This window comes from Ciconia boyciana, chromosome 6, assembly GCF_034638445.1.
Source record: "Ciconia boyciana chromosome 6, ASM3463844v1, whole genome shotgun sequence".
Classification (NCBI taxonomy): domain Eukaryota; kingdom Metazoa; phylum Chordata; class Aves; order Ciconiiformes; family Ciconiidae; genus Ciconia; species Ciconia boyciana.
In genome coordinates, this window is record NC_132939.1 from 27,171,841 (window position 1) to 27,190,291 (window position 18,451).

The 18,451-nt window shown below is 39.7% G+C and overlaps 1 protein-coding gene across 19 annotated transcripts in view; it reads left to right on the forward strand.

Moving 5' to 3' along the window:
• CELF1 (CUGBP Elav-like family member 1) overlaps positions 1-18,451 on the forward strand; it is a 69,293-nt gene that overhangs the window by 319 nt on the left and 50,523 nt on the right. For 10 of the 19 annotated variants that reach the window (XR_012042915.1, XR_012042914.1, XR_012042916.1 and 7 more), the window contains exons 1-2: positions 18-205; positions 16,779-16,819. The gene's annotated coding sequence lies outside the window, so the exon portion shown is untranslated. Of the gene's footprint in view, positions 1-17; positions 206-11,724; positions 11,812-16,778; positions 16,820-18,451 lie in introns of those variants that run through there. The other 9 variants (XM_072863781.1, XM_072863782.1, XM_072863785.1 and 6 more) reach the window with 7 other exon arrangements.

The window sequence follows — 18,451 nt, forward strand, 5'->3', positions numbered from 1 at the left end:
CCCGCCGTGGTCTCTCCCGGAAGCGCCGCCATCTTGCGGAGCCGGCCTGAGGCGGCGCAGGGAGCCGAGCGGGGCGCGGGTGGATCCCCGGGGGCAGGTGAGGGCGGCGGCCGCCAGGAGGAGCTCGGGCCGGGCCGGGCCGGGCCGGGACGGCGTGGAGCGGAGCCGAGCCGAGTCCGCAGAGAGCGCGATCTGCCTCGCGCAGGTAACGGCTCTTCTTCTTCTCCCACCCGTTCCCCTGGGCTCGCGCCGTGAGGTCACTCGTGCCGGGCCAGGGCGGCAGCCTCTGCGGCGGGCGCCTCGCTCCCGCCCGCCCGAGTCTCCTCGCAGTGGCGCGGAGGGGCTGGGGCCCGCGGGGCAGCCGCCGCCCTGTGAGCGCCACCCCGGGGGCGGTGGCCGGCCCGCTGGGAGACCCCTCCGGGGCCCGGAACCGGAGGCCGCCGGTTGTCGTATCTGATTTGAGCGCTGACAGCGCCTCGGGCGCCGCCGGGCCTCGGGGCGGCGGCGGGGGGCGCTGCAGCTGCGAGCGCAGCCCGAGGTGGCGTCGCCATTGGGGGGGGGGGGGGGGGGCTGCGTCGGGCCCGGGGCGGCCCTTGGGGCGGGGGAGCGGCTCCCCCGGGCTACGTCCGCCGTCAGCCTGCCGGGCTGGGCGGCTGAAGCGCCGCGGAGCGGCCCGGGGGCTTATCCCAGGAACCTGGGGTGCGGTTACATGTCGTCGGGGGCACGGTAGGGCTGTGTCTTTGGACTAGTGAAGCGTGTACTGGTATACGAGGGGATAGAGGCAAGGCTGGTATATGAGAAGCACAAGCAGGGTGTGAGGATTTGCAGTCTCAAGTGTGAGAAGGTGTGATGGACGCTAGTGGAACGAAGTAGGAAGAGAAATACAAAAAACTAGGAGAGACTGAACATAAAATGAGTGATAAATACATGAAGAAGTAATAAAGGTTGATAACAGCATGAGATTTTTATTTATGAGTAGGAAGTTTAGAACCAGCATTATAATAAAGCATGGAACCTTCACTCCTTTAAATTCCAGAGGAATCGTGGCCCAGACGTTTTCACCTTTATGGCACAGGCATTCTCTTCTACCAGAAGTTGTTGAGGAGCATTTTTCAGATGTTGCAGCTTTCTTGTATTGCACTGGTTGACTGTAGTCATTGGGTGTGTTTTATGGGGAGCTCACTTGATTTAGAAAAATATTTGGTGGGGATTTACATCTTGAAATGTGCTTTGCTTCTGGTCTACAAGAGCTTGGACTTTATGAGTATCTTGAATTTATATATTTTTTTTTTTATTTTGTGTGTGTGTCTGTCCTTCTAGTCTTACTCTTTAAACTAGTGATCACAATAATTGCTAAATTATCTCCTGGTGTCTTTAGCTGTCTTCTTTGTTGTTTTTCTATCGATTAGTTCATCAGATTTTACTGCACTGACTTGACATTGCAGTTGAGTATATCCCTAATAAACCCATTACTTTTTTTTTCTCCCCCTCAGCTATATTCTTGGGAGCTCTGCATAATGTGAGAGAGACACTGTACTTCCTAGAGAGGTGTCTGGACCCATATCTTTAAGAGACAACTTTGCTGGAAATACTACTGCTATGGTAGATGTTTAAAAATACTACTTATGTCTTTACATTGTGATAGGAAATGTTAAGGTGGGTGCAGCTTGCATCCTGCAACTTAGTGTGTTCAGTTGCATTCCTGCTGATGAAGAGTCCCCTGGGCAGGAGCACAATTCTTATATCTGCTCAGGGACATGGGTTCAGATGTATATACCAGTAAAATCCCTACATAGGGATTTTAAAATAATATAATGTAAAGGATTTTTTTTTCTTAAACATGCTTACTGTTGTCTTCCAGCCTGTGCTGACTTTCAAAATTATTGCTGAAATTTATTCTTGGAAGGTATATGCTGTTTTGTGGGGTGGGTTCACCCTTTCTCAATGATCACTCTTGGATGGCTGTGTTTTTCCTTTCCCTGTCAAAGTTTGTGATGTTACATTAGAGAAAAATCAGTCCCAGATACTACCTCTGTAGTTATGTGCTTGCCCTTATGTATCTGTTTCTTTTTTGTATATGAAACAAAGTAATAGATGCAGGCTTAGGAAATTGTGTTTACATGTGAAAGAAAGCAGGAGCACAGCATCTGTAGAAAAGTAGACAATTGAAAAGTCACTGTCATAAAGTCATGAACACAAAAACACGAAGACTTATGTGTTAGGTAGTTTTGTTTTGAAAGTTTATGGCTTACAATAATGAGAAGAACTTACCCATCTTTAACAGTGGGAGATATGGTAAAGAACTCCGCAGTAGTACTGTGTACTTATTACTGTATCCACCTTCTCGCTAGTCCTTCAAAACTAGATGTGCTTGTAAGATTATCATTACATGGTGGGAGGAAGGTGTCTTTAACTTTTATTTCTTCTGATACGAGTAGGGATACTGAAGACACGCTGCCTGGTGCTACTTCTCTAAAGGGAAAAGTAAGGAAGGTGACTATATCATAGATATGCAATAATTGTTTATTTCATCAATAACAAATCTGTAATTTGCAAGGTCCTTTGCAGGTACCCTTTACATCAATTGAAAAATCATTAGATGAAACACAAATTATGGCGCTCTGACATGAGAAAAATTTATAATATTGTGTAATTTTTCTTTTGAAATCATTGCAAACAATATTATGCTGAATTAGTTGAAATTTCATAAAAGATAGATGTTTATGTGGTTCTTTTTAAATATTCAGATTCACATTGAGTTAAGTAAAATACTACCTATAATCTAGTCTCTAACTGAACTTAGTAAGAAACTTTGTTATGAGCAGGTTGTTCCTTAACTATTTCTTGCATCTTTTTCTGAAATGTGGTTTTTGATTATCAGTTACTATGTTTTTTTATTTCCTCTGTTTGCCTTCTGGCTCTTCAGCTGCAAATCTCTGCTCTAATTTCTTCTTTAGTGCTTTTTTTAGGCTAGGTGGGAAGTGATACAAATTCTCCTTGTTTGAGATTTCCTGATTATTAGTCTCTAACTCTGGTATCTAAGAAGAACCCACTGTTCTGGCTGTTGAAAGAGACACTGTTGTCCAGCAATATGTGCATGAGGCAGTCCAGTTTTCCGAGTCATAATGCGAGTTTTCCTACTGAAACAGCAGCAATAGTCCAACAGACTCAGATTTATATTTCTGCATTCTTATTTATCAGTCTTGCCATGAATGTCATAAATGTTTTATTTCAATCTAGGCATGTTCAGTATTGCTTCTTGTCCTTTAGTTTACCATTCCCCAAGACTATGTGCAGAGTTATTCACTACCTTGGTAACTGCCTTCAGGCAAGAAGGTATCATTTTTATCCATTGATCAGTTATTTGGCAGAGGAAAAACAATATAAATCAAAGCAGAATAAAACACTTAAGGGTTTATTAGAATGGGAGTTGTAAATTGAGAAAAGTTATCTAGGCCCTCTAATGGGTGTTTCTCTTGAAGTATCACAATACAGTGTCTTGAGTTGTGATCCTGTTACAAGATTTCTTGAGGCAAGAGCGATTATCTTCATCGGAAAAAAGTAACCAGTAGTTTTATTGCCTTTCCTCCTGTCATTAGAGATGCTTGTGTTATATGAAAAAATGCAAGGTACCACCTTTTCTGCTGTTGCTGTCTACACCTGTTTCAGAATGTCCTGCCCAGACACTTTGTGTTTGGGGCATAACAGTGAAAAGAGAGAGCTTTAGCATTCACATTTTCAAGAGGAGATTTCTCAAACGTCAACTGAACATCATCTTATTTGCACCTGGTGTGAGATTCAAGCATGTAAAGCTAAAATATACGTTAGTGTCAAAGCAGGAAATTTGGATAGAGATAGGGAGAAAAATGTAAACTGCCTTAAAGCTCCTGTGCAAATTAGTCTGCAAATGCTTTGCTGTAGGGATGAATAGCTCACAAGCCGGAACTGTGATAGACGGAGCAGGCTTATTTGTTTGATAGCAATATAGTAGGGCAAAGTCATCATCCCAGGTAAAGGAAGTCTTCTTTCTGACATCTTGAGTAGCATAAAACTTCCAGCCATCTTAGCCCTGTGCATTTTAAAAGAAAAGGCATTGTTGCTAACTGAATTCAGGATGAACAGGGAGCAACTAGATAGCTGAACAGAAGTCTTCAGTAGTTTTTAACTCTTAGCAAAGAATTTCAGTTTAGGTGATGCAGCTTTTACACACATATAGCATGGGTATATGTGTGTAAAAGCTTTATGCCAGAAGTAGAATAATCATCCATAAGCTGTCTTCTCTGTCCCATGTATGCATATTGCTGTTCTGTGTTCAGTATTCTCAGTATATCATGGTCTGGTTTTTTTGTTTTGCTTTCAGAAAAGATATGCTGGTTTACTGGCTGCTCTGTTAGAGGCAGAGTACCAGTGGCAAACTGACAAACTGCAAGTTTTGGTAAAGAGTCTGTACTGATTTAGAGTAGATCTAGAACTGATTTTATGACTTGACTTGCAGTGGTCAAGTTCCAGATAGACTAAGATTATATAAACTGGGCTTAAAATCATATCTCTCTGGGATTTTCACATTGAACTTGGAATAACTGGTTTAGATATTGCTGAAATTCATGCAAATGAGCAGGCACTTTGGGTTCTTTGTCCTTTTCAGCAGCACACCAGCACACCTCAAGGAGATCTTGAATGAGCACGTGGATAAGAGGATGAGTGTTTGTTGAGTATCCAGTGTCATGCTGTTATGATATCTGGTGGGCTTTGCAGACAAACGTTGTTGGGGTTGGTTTTTTTTATGGTTGCATATTTGTGTTCTCTCAGAACTGAATTCTATCCCAGTTCTCATAAGAACTCAGGTGAAGTTTTGTGATGTCTTACATTATTTTTACTTGAAATTAATTTGAGTTTGTCAGGACCTTGGCTTTTTTTCACCTCCATCAAAATTGTTCTTTCTGGTAGCTTTCACTTCTGTCTGCAGGCTGCTTCATACTGCACCTTTCACAAAAATAATGTAGTCCTTATCCACTAGATTTCAGTTTTTCACATGTCAAAGTAAAACTATTGTTCTTCAAACATCATTTAAAATTCAGGTTTTCACTGAATCCATGAATATTCTGTGCTATTTTTGCCTCAAACTATGCAGTTCAAAAGATATTCCAACGTATGCATGCTATCCACAGATCCTTCAGAATCTGTTGGAAAGGGTTCATTCATGTCTTTTTTTTTCACAGCAGAGGAGGTGGTTATTTATGAAGTCTGTAATTCAAAGGAACTATTTAGCAGACAATGTCCAAGTCCACATACAAAAATGATAGCATGTTCTTTAATTTACTGTATATAGAGATTTGCAGGATGGACACCAGGCATCTTAATATCTCTGCAGAATTTTACAAAATAGAGCTTTGATAAATGATTCTTCAGAAGGCAGTGAAATATAGGTCTTCCAGGAAGAGAGAATGTATTTTGAATGTCATGTCTAGCTATTGCATTTCCTGTAGGCATAACAGTGTAACAGTAATTCTTCTCTCATTTATAGTGTTAGATTCCTAAGCGGAGCACCATCTCAAAATCTTTTTGCCAACTCACCTGTGCCTCCTTGTTATTTCCCTTCCAAAAATTCCTGTTTTCCATTTAAACTTTTAAATCAAAAAACATACATCTTGATGACAGGTCAACTTAGCAAAGAATTGTATTTCTTCTGGGTTTTTTGTCTTGCCTGTCATTGTGTTATGACTGTACAGTGTCCAGCACAATTTATGAGCAAAACAGTAAGGATTCCTTGCACAGTCATAAGTGATATTAGAATTTACTGTTGAAAATTATCAATACGCAAAATCTTTGGCGGGGGGAGGGGAAGGGTTGTATATTTACTTCTCTAAAGCACAGTTTTGACTGCTTAGAAATCTGTGATCATATGCTTGGTGACTTAGGAAAAGATAAGTGAGAATATTCTGATATTTATGGAGTAAAGCCACCCATATTACATTTTGGATTGTACATTCAGTGCCAGTATTTGATCACTGTCTAAGACTGGCTGTAGGTGGTATTGTCTATATGTCACATTGTAGAAGCTGCTGTGACACTAATTCTCTGCTGCAGAATTTGCTTTAGAATTTCTTTGGGTTTTAAAGTATCTTTCACTTAATTCAAAACCAAGTTTATTAGGCATTTCATGACTGCTTTCAGGGGAGCAGGACTAGGACACATTCTTGATCCTTTTTGTAAGGAAGATAATTCAGGATATGCTTAGGCATACAGCTAATTCTGAGTAAACCAGTGTCTTCCTGAATTTGCAGGGAGCCTAAACCATTATCTCAGTCATGAGAAATTTGAAAAATATTGAGATTGTTGGTTCAAATACTAGCGCTTTTATATCTACTTGCAAGTCACGTTAACAGAACTACCTGACTAGTGCACTTCTCCTAGTTCTGAATTGGTTACTACATTCCTGGTATAGCTGAAAGTTGCAACTTCCACTTATTTGTGTGGGAGAACTTTTCTGGTAACTTCTGTAAGATAGTTATATATCACCACATAAATGTGGGATACACTAAATATAAGAAATAGGCAGCAGCATAGGGTAATAAATCTATCTTATGAAAAATTATGCTTTTGTATATAAATGAAACTGCTTTTGAGTTTGCAGTGTGTCATACCTGTGTACCAAAAAATTCAGGGACCATGCCACTTCCCCCCCCCCCCCCCCCCCCCTGAATACCTAGGGATTTGGGTTTTCAGTTACACTAATTTTACTCTCTCTCTGTGCCAGAACATGAAAAGGTGGGGGGAAAAAGGGGAGGAGGGGATGCTGCATAGGGGTGGATTTCTTCTGTTTTTAGGAAGAATGCATAGAAAAATTCAGTTTGTGTTTAAACACTGGCATTAGAGGACTGCTGGGAAAGCAGACGTGGTATGGCAGGTCACCATAGTAGTTTGTATCAGCCAATGGGAAAGGTCATGCTTACTGGTTTAGGGAAATACTTAAAAAGGGAGAAGGGTTTAAAAAGATTGCTATAGTTCAGTTTGGGGGAGGGAAGTCAAACCAAGAGCTTAGTGTGTGGATGTGTGCATCCAAAAGCAACAAGGAAGACCTGGCCAGTTCAGTAGTTCTTGAAATGTTTGTGGATGTGGGGATTCCCTGGAAGGGAGATTCTTGTCTTGTGTCTGAATTGCTGCCTGTATTCTGTTGGATGAAGAGTGTTGGACATTTCTGCATTACTAAGGTGGGCTCAAGCAAAATGAACTTGGAACTCATTTCAAAACAGTAACTCCTCCTTTAAGTTTGTACACTTCAATTTTTTTCTTCCCCTGCACCGTGTGACAGTGAATGGGGGGGGGGGTGTGTGTGTGTGTGTAAAGGAACTTGTCTTAGCAATGGTCTCTTTCAGAGGCCATGTATGGGTAAAGCAGTTCGGCTGGTTCAGCTCCCTGCTCCTCCCTCTCGGAGAGCTGAGCAGAATCTCTTCTGCTGAAACGGTTGTTCTACTTTCTGCTTTCTATATTTGTACAGCAGCAGCACGCTAGCAAACTAGGCGGTGTGGCCAGCCTTGTGTGCATTCGGCATTTGCTGAGCAGAATTGAGAGCCAGGGCTTACAGTCTCTGTCGTTTCGTCCGTCTGTCTGTCTGTCTCTGGGGAGGACTGGCATTCCAAGTGAAAGGTGATCTGTTTGTGGATGTTTTCTTTTTTTGTAAAATGCAGTTCATCCAAGTTGGGAGTCTAGGGACTGGGAGTGGAGGAGGGAAGGCAGTTGTCTTGCAGGGAGAGTATGCAGTGGGTGGCAGTGGCATCAGAAGGGTATAGTTTTAACCTCCAAAAGAGCTGCTGTCTTCTGGGATGAGGGTTTTAATGTCCCTGCCTGCTTTGGGGAGTGATTAGCGAGGGCCTTTGTCTTGCTATAAAAGGTCTGTTGTCACTGTCTGCCATGAAGATTAATGAAAACTAGATCCTGTCCTGGAAGAACTGAGTGCTGTCTTTGCTTGTTATGAGCAAGGGGGATTAATGAGGAGCTAGACTCTGGCCAGCCTAGTTTGGAATAAGGAGTTGGTGCTGAGGGATGGGGTTGTAGGAAATACCTTGTTAGGAAGAGCTGGAAACTTGTAACTAGGATTTCCCAGGGGGTGCATTTGCATAAACTTTGTATTAAGGCCCTGCACACATTGTGATGACTATTCACAATTGCTTAAGTAGTAGATCAGGTGAACAAATAGTGCAGGAAGTCTGTTAGCTGCTGACGCTGTTGTAAACTGTTGATATGATGTTCTTTGAGTAGCAGAAAGGAGCTCAAAATAGTGGCAGCAACTGGATCCACCATTAACATTGGTAATAAATTTTTTGAGAGGGAGAAAGAGGGAAATAGGTTATAGGGTACTTTTTCTGTCTTTTAGGGGATGCTGTCCACTTTCAAATTACGCTGCCTTTCGAGTGTCTATGCAAATAGGCATCAGGCCTTTTGTTTCTGGAATTTGAGCAATGAAAACATTGTTTCATTTGTGAAACAGAAGGCAGCATCTTGCTAAAATCATTCTTGAGGACCATGTTCCATAAACTTAGTCTGAATTATTTTTCTTTCCTACCACTGCAGTGTCTTCAGTGTATTTCCTCTTGAGAAAGCTATGTGTATCTTGCATTTGGAAGAAGCAAATTTTGGATGCAAATTGGGGCATCTCAGCTGCCCAGCAATGTCTGAATTGTACTGTGTCTGCAGGCAGGGAACTGTGATTGATGTGTGACATAGGGTCATCTCATTCTTGAACTGCTTGAACTCAAGCAACTTTGTTGTGTGGCTGTTTTCTGATCATTCTTTGTGTAATGAGGACACACTGCAGTAGTTGTTCCATCTTCATCTGGAAAACCTATAGAATTCATTGTGAATATGCAGCTTCTGGTCCATCAAGCTTGTTGTCTTAAGTGCCCTGCTACGTTTCCCAGTTCTCCTATCCTCCTAAAGCCCTCTGCCTTTCTTCCTACTTTTCCACTTCCTGACTCCCCAGCTGACATCTTTTCATTTATACTAGCCAGAGCAAAGTGGCAAAAATATAATCTAAACTGTTTCTGAGTTTACAATACCAATTAAAAGCATATCTTGGTGCTGTTTGATGCCAGTGATCGGGGTTGTACAATTCATCTACTTTAAAGTGTTTTCTGGTAGCATACTTAATTCTTTCTTGTAGCAGGAATATGATTAGGCCGTTTCAAAGGCCCCTTGGAAGTTTACAAAATATTGTTTGTCCATTCTGTGAAAGATGTCGTGAAAAGTGAGTAGAACACTGAAGAAATATATGTTCACCAAGTGCATTGAGCAGATGAAAGATAAAGCCAGGCTGTAGAATGGCATTAGGGGATTTAAATCTTCTATTTTGTAAGAATCTTCTTAAAGGCAATATGTAAGAAAGTGACATTGTTCAGAGCTAAGCTAAGCTGTCAGTTATGTTTCTTGGAAGGCAGATGCTTTGAGCTACATATGTAGTAAATTTGTCTTGTACCTATTGCCCACTACTGCAAAAAGTGGTGTTCTGCCTATTTCCAGGAGTTCAAGTGATTCATGTACCAAAATATAATGCTTTAGATGTATAAGGTCAGGAAATAATATTTGCCATATATACTTTGAGTTTAAGGGAGAATACCCAGTAATCCATTCTCGATTGACTGCGTTATCCTGTTTGCAGAAAAGGTTTCATTAAGGTTGGAGACAAGTCAGAAATTAACTTTTGTCTGACATCCTTTGAAGGTCCTGAAAGTCCACAGGAAAGGGTAATTTTTTATATTCTTCTTACCTTATTTCTTTTATTCTTTATGAAAAGAATGCCAGTATTGCTCTGAAAGAGGCTTATTCCATCTCTCATGTGTTTCCCCTTTCCCTTGGGCTGCCAAGAGCATCTGTGTGGTTGTGCAGTGAAATGAATCAGGGAACACATCTGGGTTAAAACTATTATTTTCCTGTTGTTGGTGTTAGGCTAGATCACACCTGGATCATTTCCTTTCTCAGGCTTGTTATACAGAGGTGGGGATGGCTGGCTGGTGAGGAAAGAGTTGTGCTCTATTCTTTTGGCAAGAGTATCAGCTTAAACAGATCTACAGTAGGAATATCTTGATCTATTCCTTTGTATTTCTGCCCCATTTCTATCTAATCTTTATGGAGAGCTTATATCCAGTCTTCTCTAGTAATATAACCCAAAAAAATGAAGTAATAATTGTTTGCATGTGTTACCTGCTTTGACGCGTCATTTGGTTCTAGACAAGGAGGTACTAAATGTTGTCATAACATATTTCTTTATGAATGCAGTGTTTGATACATGCTGTGCTTGATCCTGCTGTACAGAGAAGCCTGCTGTTTGTTTGGGAAGAAATTGGTGAACTTTCCTGATGTGAGGACAGAGAGAAGATAATGTGCCACATAGACTGTTACATGTGAGGTTTTGATTCAGGAAGTATAAGGTACCTCCAGAATCTAGATATGAGGTATAGAAACCCTGAGAATCCAGCAAGATATATAAGAGGATTTTGTGTCTATTTTGAGTCCTCATGCAGCCAAAACTGTATTTATAGCACTTGTTTTTGTCACAAAGTTTCTGGAGTTTCCTCCTGCTAGCAGTGGAAACCAGCTGATGTCATACTGTGCCTTCCAGGAAAAGTGAATGGAAAGAATTGATGGAGAAGTGTGTAAGTGAAGAACGTCTGAAAATATGTGCATAAAACTACAAGCAAGCACTCAGTCTCTCTAGTTCTTGGCAAAGTGCGTTGACGCTCTTGATCCTTCCCACCCCTTTCTTCCCCCACCCAGCTAAAGTCTAAGATTTGTGTGACGGATCCAGCCTTGTACAGCGGGGAGGGTTTCTTGGGCCTTGGGAAGAGAGAGCAGCAAGCGAAGCTGCGCTGGCACAAGTCAGTGAGCCTTAATCACCACAGGCAAGCAGCCTGGAGGGTGTGTTTCACGGTCAAAAAAGGGCCGTGAGGGTAGTTTGCGGAGTAAAAGGCTGCTGATATCAGTAGGAAAGACATTCTATTAGTCGTCTTTAGATGTTCGTAACTAAGAATGAAAGTTAGGCTTCTTCAGACAGAGAAAAGTTCATCTTAAGTGTGGCATTACATTTGTGAATGGTATTAAGACAAAAATAATGCTTCAGGGTGCTGCATGTGTTTATGCATTGATGTGTTTTCAGTAAGTATTAGGTTGTAAATTAATGCAGAATTTTTTTCTAGTTTTTCTGTATTATTTAGTGTTTTGTATGCTTCAGATACTACATAAAGATATTGAAGCGGGGGGTATATTGCAAAAAAGAAACCAAAGTATATGTAATGATGCTGCAAATGATGACAAATGAGAAACCTTCAGAGAGCTTGAGTAGAAGCTTAGGAGGAACTGCTTTGCAGTGAAATGGTTAGATTTTATTTCATTTGGGTTTTTGAACAAAAGTCAGGACATTCCTAAGTTAATGTTCCCACAGCAACGCCAGTGTTTGCCTCTGATGAAGAAAAAGAAAGTACGAAATTTTTTTTTAAAGCTTCAGCTGTACACACCCAATATTAAATCTCTTGAAGTGTTAATGAAAATTATTTGCTGTTGAAAGTGATTTGAATCAATATTCATCCCTTAAAATAGAGCATTGACTCCAGTTCTTTGCAGATGTCAATGAGTGTAATTTGAGACTTGTATCCATTTACTTCTGCAAAGGTTTTGACCGTGTGCCTATTAAAAAAAAAAAAAATTGAGCATATTTTTACTCTTTGGTTGCAGGCGTGGCAATGGCAGATTCTGCACGGTAGAGTTCATGGCAAGTATTTGTCTAATATAAGCTGAGCAAGAGACACATACAAGCTTAAGGTAAATCAGTTTTTCTTAGTTGTGCTTCTTTGAAATAAAATATAAATGTTTATACTTCAGGGTTTTGCAAATGCAGAATTTCAGGTCTACTCAGAATTTTGTATCCAGTTCAATTCTGATCTTTCAAAATTGGGACACCTCAAAATTATTTTCCCTCTGAAGCTGGCAGTAGATGCTGGAAATGGTCATGTCTACTGTGTCCTCTTTTAGTATTTAGGTGTAATAGGACAGAATAGTGGTTGCATTTGAGGATCTTTGTGGGGAGACCTGCAATACATCATCATCTCTGTTTGGATTTGAATCTGTTCTCTTTTGTGCGATCAAAAGAAAGAAGTGTGTAAGTACCTTGATACCATTATAAAAGACTTATTTTAATGCAGAGCTATGCCAACTGTGTCTGTCTAAACACTGTACAGGGATGATTTTCGCATTGAGATTTTTTTATCTTGCCTTTAATGATAGGTAAGTGAAAGTGTTAGTATTTTAATCTTGTGGCTGAGATGGATGAGGTTGTTAAAGTTCTGCTAGTGTTGTTGCTTCTAGAAGTAGGCTTAGTGGTTAAACGGAGAGTACTGTTTCTGTTCACTACACCTCAATCTTTTACCCAAAAGAAGACATAAAACTCTGGCTACGTTTGATAGGTCTTCCTGTGGTGTGTACAGTATCCGTAAAGCAAAGCATGAATGCGTGTTTTCTGAATATTTTGGATCCTCATTCAAAAAGTAAATAAAATATTGCACTGGTGTGTATTTGCAATTCTTGAGATATTTTGAGAGTCCCTTAATACCGTAATCTGGAAGGATATGGCAAGCTTTAATCTTTTGTTGGTGAGATTCTTTGGTTTTTATTACCAGACAAATGTTTTGTGGAAACTTTTTTTTGTATGAAGTTGTCTACTAGGTTTTCAGCTGAGCTGCAGCTCTAACAATATGATCATACTCTCTGACTCCTGTTGAATACATTCTGTCACTAGATCTCAAAATATCTTTTCACAAAGAAAACAAATAAGATAATACTGTACAAATGGAAACTCTTAGGACCATAAAGTGACTTGTCCAATGCTATTCAGTCTCACAGTCAGTAATAGAACTCATGTCTTCTAAGCCCCAGTCTCATGTTTTCAACAGCAGACCATAGGATTGTCTTGCATTCTCAAAGTGTGTCTCTTGACACTTTCATTATGGGTTGTAAGACTAATGATAGATCTTGGGAATGTTTAAGCTGTAATTGCTGACTGGGCATGGAACTGACATTGCAGATATGGTCTACATCCCAAATCTTAAGTATTTTATGATGTTCTAGTTATAGTAACTTGAAGCATGGCATTTAAAATGTTTTCCTCTCTCTTTGTTTGTCTTAATCTGCAGCGGTCCCAAAATGTGCACCTCTTCTATTCTTCATTCTGTGTTTCCTATTATATCTTAAAGTTGAACAAACTTACATTCTGATAGACAAACATACTGTTGTGAGTAATTCAACTGGTCTGCTTACTAACTGTACAGATTGTCTGCTAACCTGTATGTACATTAGTACTTGTGCTGGCAACACTGAGGAAAACAGTGACAGCTCTGTCTGCAAAACGAAAGTGAGCAGTCACAGTGACTAGGAGCTGTTGCCTTGCATTGAGCAAGTAGCTTCTGGTGCCGAGAGGTTTGGGTGGTGGGCATTTCTCAGATAAGAAAGTATATCTGCTTCCTTGGTAAGGTTTTGGCGCTATAGGAGTTTCTTGTCGCTATCTCTGTTTTTTTGCTGTATCATAAGTAACATTTACTAGAAAGTGACATGCTTTCTGTGGGTTGTGGCCTAAGCTGTACAGTAATTGAAACTTCATCTGATTTGTATAGGCCTCTCTATTCGTAATCTGACTTACCTAGTGCACTTGCTCCTTCAGTCTCTGGATGCATCATTATCTCCCTCCTGCACTTCCTCCAGGGAAACAGTTATTTTTATATCTACAAGTTTTTATTTTTGGCCACATTGGTGTTTAAAAGTATGTAAATCCGCAGTGAGTCCAGACTAAATGTTGATCTATGTGAGAGACTGTTGATGCCAGGATATATCTGAGGTTGTGCTACGTGGTCTATTTTATCTGTTAGCCTCTTTAATTGTCAATGGTAATCTTGACATCCCACAAACATTAATTCCTGGAAAGCGTAATGAGAAATCAGAACTAACTGATCTAGACAAGTGCTGACTGTGACAGTAATTTCATCAATCAGAATCCATTAAATGATCCGGTATTCTCTTAGAGATGGTCCTGGGTGCTGGTGAGACTGAAGTTTTGCCAATAAGTATCAAAGCAGTATCACTAGATTTATTGGGCTCATATCCATTGTCTAGTACTTAGTGGCTAGAGCCACTTGTTTTCATTACTAGCTGCAGTTCTATTTATATTATATTGCATACCAGGAGTTACAACTGTTTGTTCATCAGTGAGAGTGTATTTTGTCACTCTCAGATCTGGCAGGGCTAAGTGTTAAATCTAAGTATTAAACCTTCATTTTTCTACATGGAATTGTCAGGTGGTGTCACAGTTCCTCCCAGCTTTGTACAGAAGAAGTTGGGAGTGACATCTATACTCAGATGCAGCACTTCAGTCAGGGGCAACTTCAGGAAGAATGTTCTTTGCAAAAGCTGTGATGAGACGTCCCAATTTACACCTGTTAATTGTTTTGCTGTCCCCACTAAAAACCTACACTCATGCAACTATGAAAACAGCTCACTATCAGCATCTAATGCTGGGCTGGGGTGAATCTGCAGTTTGCACAAGAGCTTACTGCCATATCAGTTAATTACAGAAATGGCTATGATACACACCTTGCTAGCAGCATACCAGCTGTATATACCTTGATCTGGGGTATCCAAGTCCTGATTTCTTCTGAGAAGAAATACAGTTGTCAGATTCTTTGGCCTTTAGGCTAGGTTTGTCTGATGTATAAACTTGGATAAAGTATTCGGTGTATTTATGTTCTGCATGCAATTAAATGAACCATACTAAAACAATTTTGTTTTGAGAAACATTTATGATGCAAGAGCATTCTCCCAGGCTTTCTACAGGTGGTTGTCAGATTTACTGCTTGCTTTTTAAAGTTTTTATTGTCTTGGATTTTGCCTTTGATTCAGTGAGGTGTATATTTTTTTCCCAAAGGTATCCAAGAGTTATGGGTTCCTCTGGCTGTTAGCTGTACTTTGGGTTCCTTTGAAGTTTTAAAATTAATTCTCTATAGTGTTACATAGTTACATGTGTGAAGGGAAGATTTTCTTTTTAACATTAAAAAGTTGTTTACCCATTGTATTCTTAAGCATTTACAATGAGCTGTGTATTTCATTTTTTTCTGAAAGCTGATTATCACAGAGAGATAACTTAGAATTCTATCACAACTTCCATAGGGCTTAAATATCTGGCAAAGATTGGGTTTAAAAGGAAGAAAACAAAAGTTTTGTGTTACGTGATGTTTTGGAACCAGTTCTGTTAGCAGGAATCTGAGAGCATTTTTTGGCCATAAACAAATATTCTTTAATTAAACTTCAAAAAAGCAAAGGAATGCGTGTGAGGTGGAAGGAGGTGTCCTCAGATAACATGTTTGCCTGAATCACTAGTAGGGGCTTCATAATCCAGAATGTTGTTGTGAAACAGAACAAAAATAAGTATGTAAAGTGTTCCCTGACCAGTAGTCGGTTTTCAGTAATATTCTAGAAAAGATAAATTCATAATTTTGAAAATACACATTTTGGATAACTGAATTATGTTTCTCAGGATTCATTGATTGATTTTTATTGTTCTTAACTAGTATTATAAGAAAATTATTTTTTGTTGTTGTGTTTAGGATTCTGTGTTCCTTTAGAGGGTATATTATTTTATTAAATCAATTGAACAAATTAGGAAGAAATTAGAACAATTAAAAATTACTACACAATATGGATAAAAAAATTCTCAAGAGATCTCCTTCCGGAAAAGAGGGCATAAGTACATGTGATAAATATCCAAGTATATTACAAGACAAGTTAGAAGAGGATATGGATCACTTATCTACACTTCTCAAAGAATATAGAAGAAAGGTTATGAAGGGGCCCGCAAAGCAGTGAAAATGCAGGAACTCAAATAGTCTTGCATAACTCTTCTCCTTGCAGACGGATGCAGTTTTTGATTTGGTACCTATAGATAAGCAAACGGATTTGGATTTTCTGTAAAATACTGCTAGACAACCATGAGTGTAGTTCTGCAAAATAATCTAGGAGGAAGCAGAGAAGAAATTCTTTAAAACAAACAAACAACAAATTAAAAAATCCAAAGTTTGTATTTAAATATATGCTAGCTTGTGTTGTGGGTCAATTACTGAATCTGCAAAAAAGAACCCTGAATCAGAGAGTAGCGTGCCCTAGTTATGAGGTGCTAGTACAGAAAGTCTGTATGATTCCCAGTTGATGATTTGCTTAAGATGTAGAAATAACATTTTTTTTTCCCTTGTGTTGTTAGTTGTTTGTTCCCTAATTCAGAGCTTTTTCATACATTTCCATCTATGCTATCTTACATTAGAGTTCCCATCTGCAGGTTAATTGTCATCTGGTAGTGCTGCTGCTGTTAAAATAATGTAATATAGGAGTTTAGGATTGTGAGTACTGCTGTTGGTAACTCTGCTTCTGTCATGAGAGCCAAAAAGCCAGACAGGTAGGATAAGTCCACTGAATGTTATTAGGAAGCTACAAGACTTCTGTTTGCAGCCATGTTGTGTTTGCAGTCCTTTCTTTTGCACCCTTTTATTTATTCTCTGTATTTTTGAAATGTGCAGCTTCATTTTTGAGTCTAATGAGGGTTGTTACCACCTCATGATGACTTCTGTTATTAGAAATATGCTTTACTTTCACAGTCCTCAGCATTTTACAAGATGGAGTTCATATTGTAATGATTGTTATTATCTGATTTTAACTCTGGAGTACTCAATGTATGGTTTTTCCTTATCTTTTAGAGTGAAGACTGGAACGGCTAGAGGGAGGTGCGTAGCTGCAGGTATGAACCAACTACAATTTGTATCCGTCAGTTGCATATCGGAGCTTCCTTTCAATGGTTTAGAGAGAAGTTGTTTTTACTTCCAATGATGAAAGTGGCCATTTTCCACTGCAGTGAGCAGTGTTCCCTGAACCTTGAACTCTTTGCAGTTTCCTGCCTTTGTACTGCTGAAGGGGGCTGGGAGCGTTAACAACTTAGGACTGTGAGCACCAAGCCAATAGGCTTCTTCAGCTCCATCTGTAATTTAATAATTTTAGAAACATAACTAACTACAAAGTAGAAATGCATGTCTTCACAGTAATTTCTTGACCAGAACAAGTGTCAAGTACTCTGTAGTACATGAAACCCTAAAGGTGAGTATTAGCGGAATAACTCCCTATGGGCTGAGACAAATTTGATTATGTGCAGCAGAAAGGGAACATAGTCTAGTGTGAAAATGCTTGGAGCCAAATGCAAGGATCTTCTGTTGCAATTTTCTTAATACCTGAAATCCAGTAAGGGTGTAGTTTCATGAGACAGCTGAGACAATTCCCCCTTCCTCTCTTACTCAGTTTCCAATTGGGTAGTCCTGTGTCCTTTGGTTATGCTCAGTTCTTGTGATAGTTTGACTGCATGGTAGACAAAGTCAGCTTGACAACCCAATAAAAATCCCTTCTGTGATCAAGTTGTTATTTCTCTGGTTTAGCAAGTTCGAATGATTTACTGTGTGGTCAGAGGAGTACCAAAAGAATAGATCAAACTGTCTGTAACTGTGCACCTTAAGAGTTTCAGTTCACTTCTAAGGACAGTTGACCTGTAACTGCTGTGTTAAGTAACACTATCATGCTCAGAGTATGATTGTTGCTCTTCTGATGAATCACCTCTGCTGCGGCAGAAATATTTAAGGTGTGCTTCAGTCTGTAGACAACCAGGGAGAATTGAGTTTTGATATTGTCTTGAGGAAACACTTGTTTTCTACTGTGGTCAGACATTTGCTACAGTTTTCATAAATACATTGTAAAGGATTTAGTCATGTCTATGTCAGAAAGAAAATAAAATTTGTCTTTAAAGTGCAGGATATCCTGTCTCCCTATGTTACTCATCAGGGTAGAAAGAGCTAAAGTTGGATTAAGAACCACCTTCCTTTTCAAGTGATTTTTAGAGAATTGGTAATTGACCTCTCTGTTTGGAAGTACCGGTTTGAGGGCATTGGTCTCCAGGCATTGTGGGTGTTACAAAACACTCAACTTCTTTCCTAAATAACTGGTGCTTTGTACTTTGCCCTTCCTGCTCCTTTGCCGTTCCATTATGACCGTACGGAAGATGGGAAAGAGAGAATACTGGTCATTATATTTGTGGTTTTGACTGAAGAGTTTGTATCTCTTGAGACAGACTAATCTGTGATTGGACCTAGTTTTTCAAACTCATTTGGATTCTGCCAATTACAAAACACAGGTCCAGAATCAATAGATTTGGATTACTTAAATAACAAAATAGATTACTTAAATAGCGAAATAGTCATTAAGTTTATGGTTGCTGAAAAGAAGTCACAAAATGGAATACTTCCATTTGGTGCAAGACCCATGGTTTCTCATCTTAAGAGGAATATAAAGTTGAATTCATCTGCCTTAATGTGAATGTGGAAAGGTATCC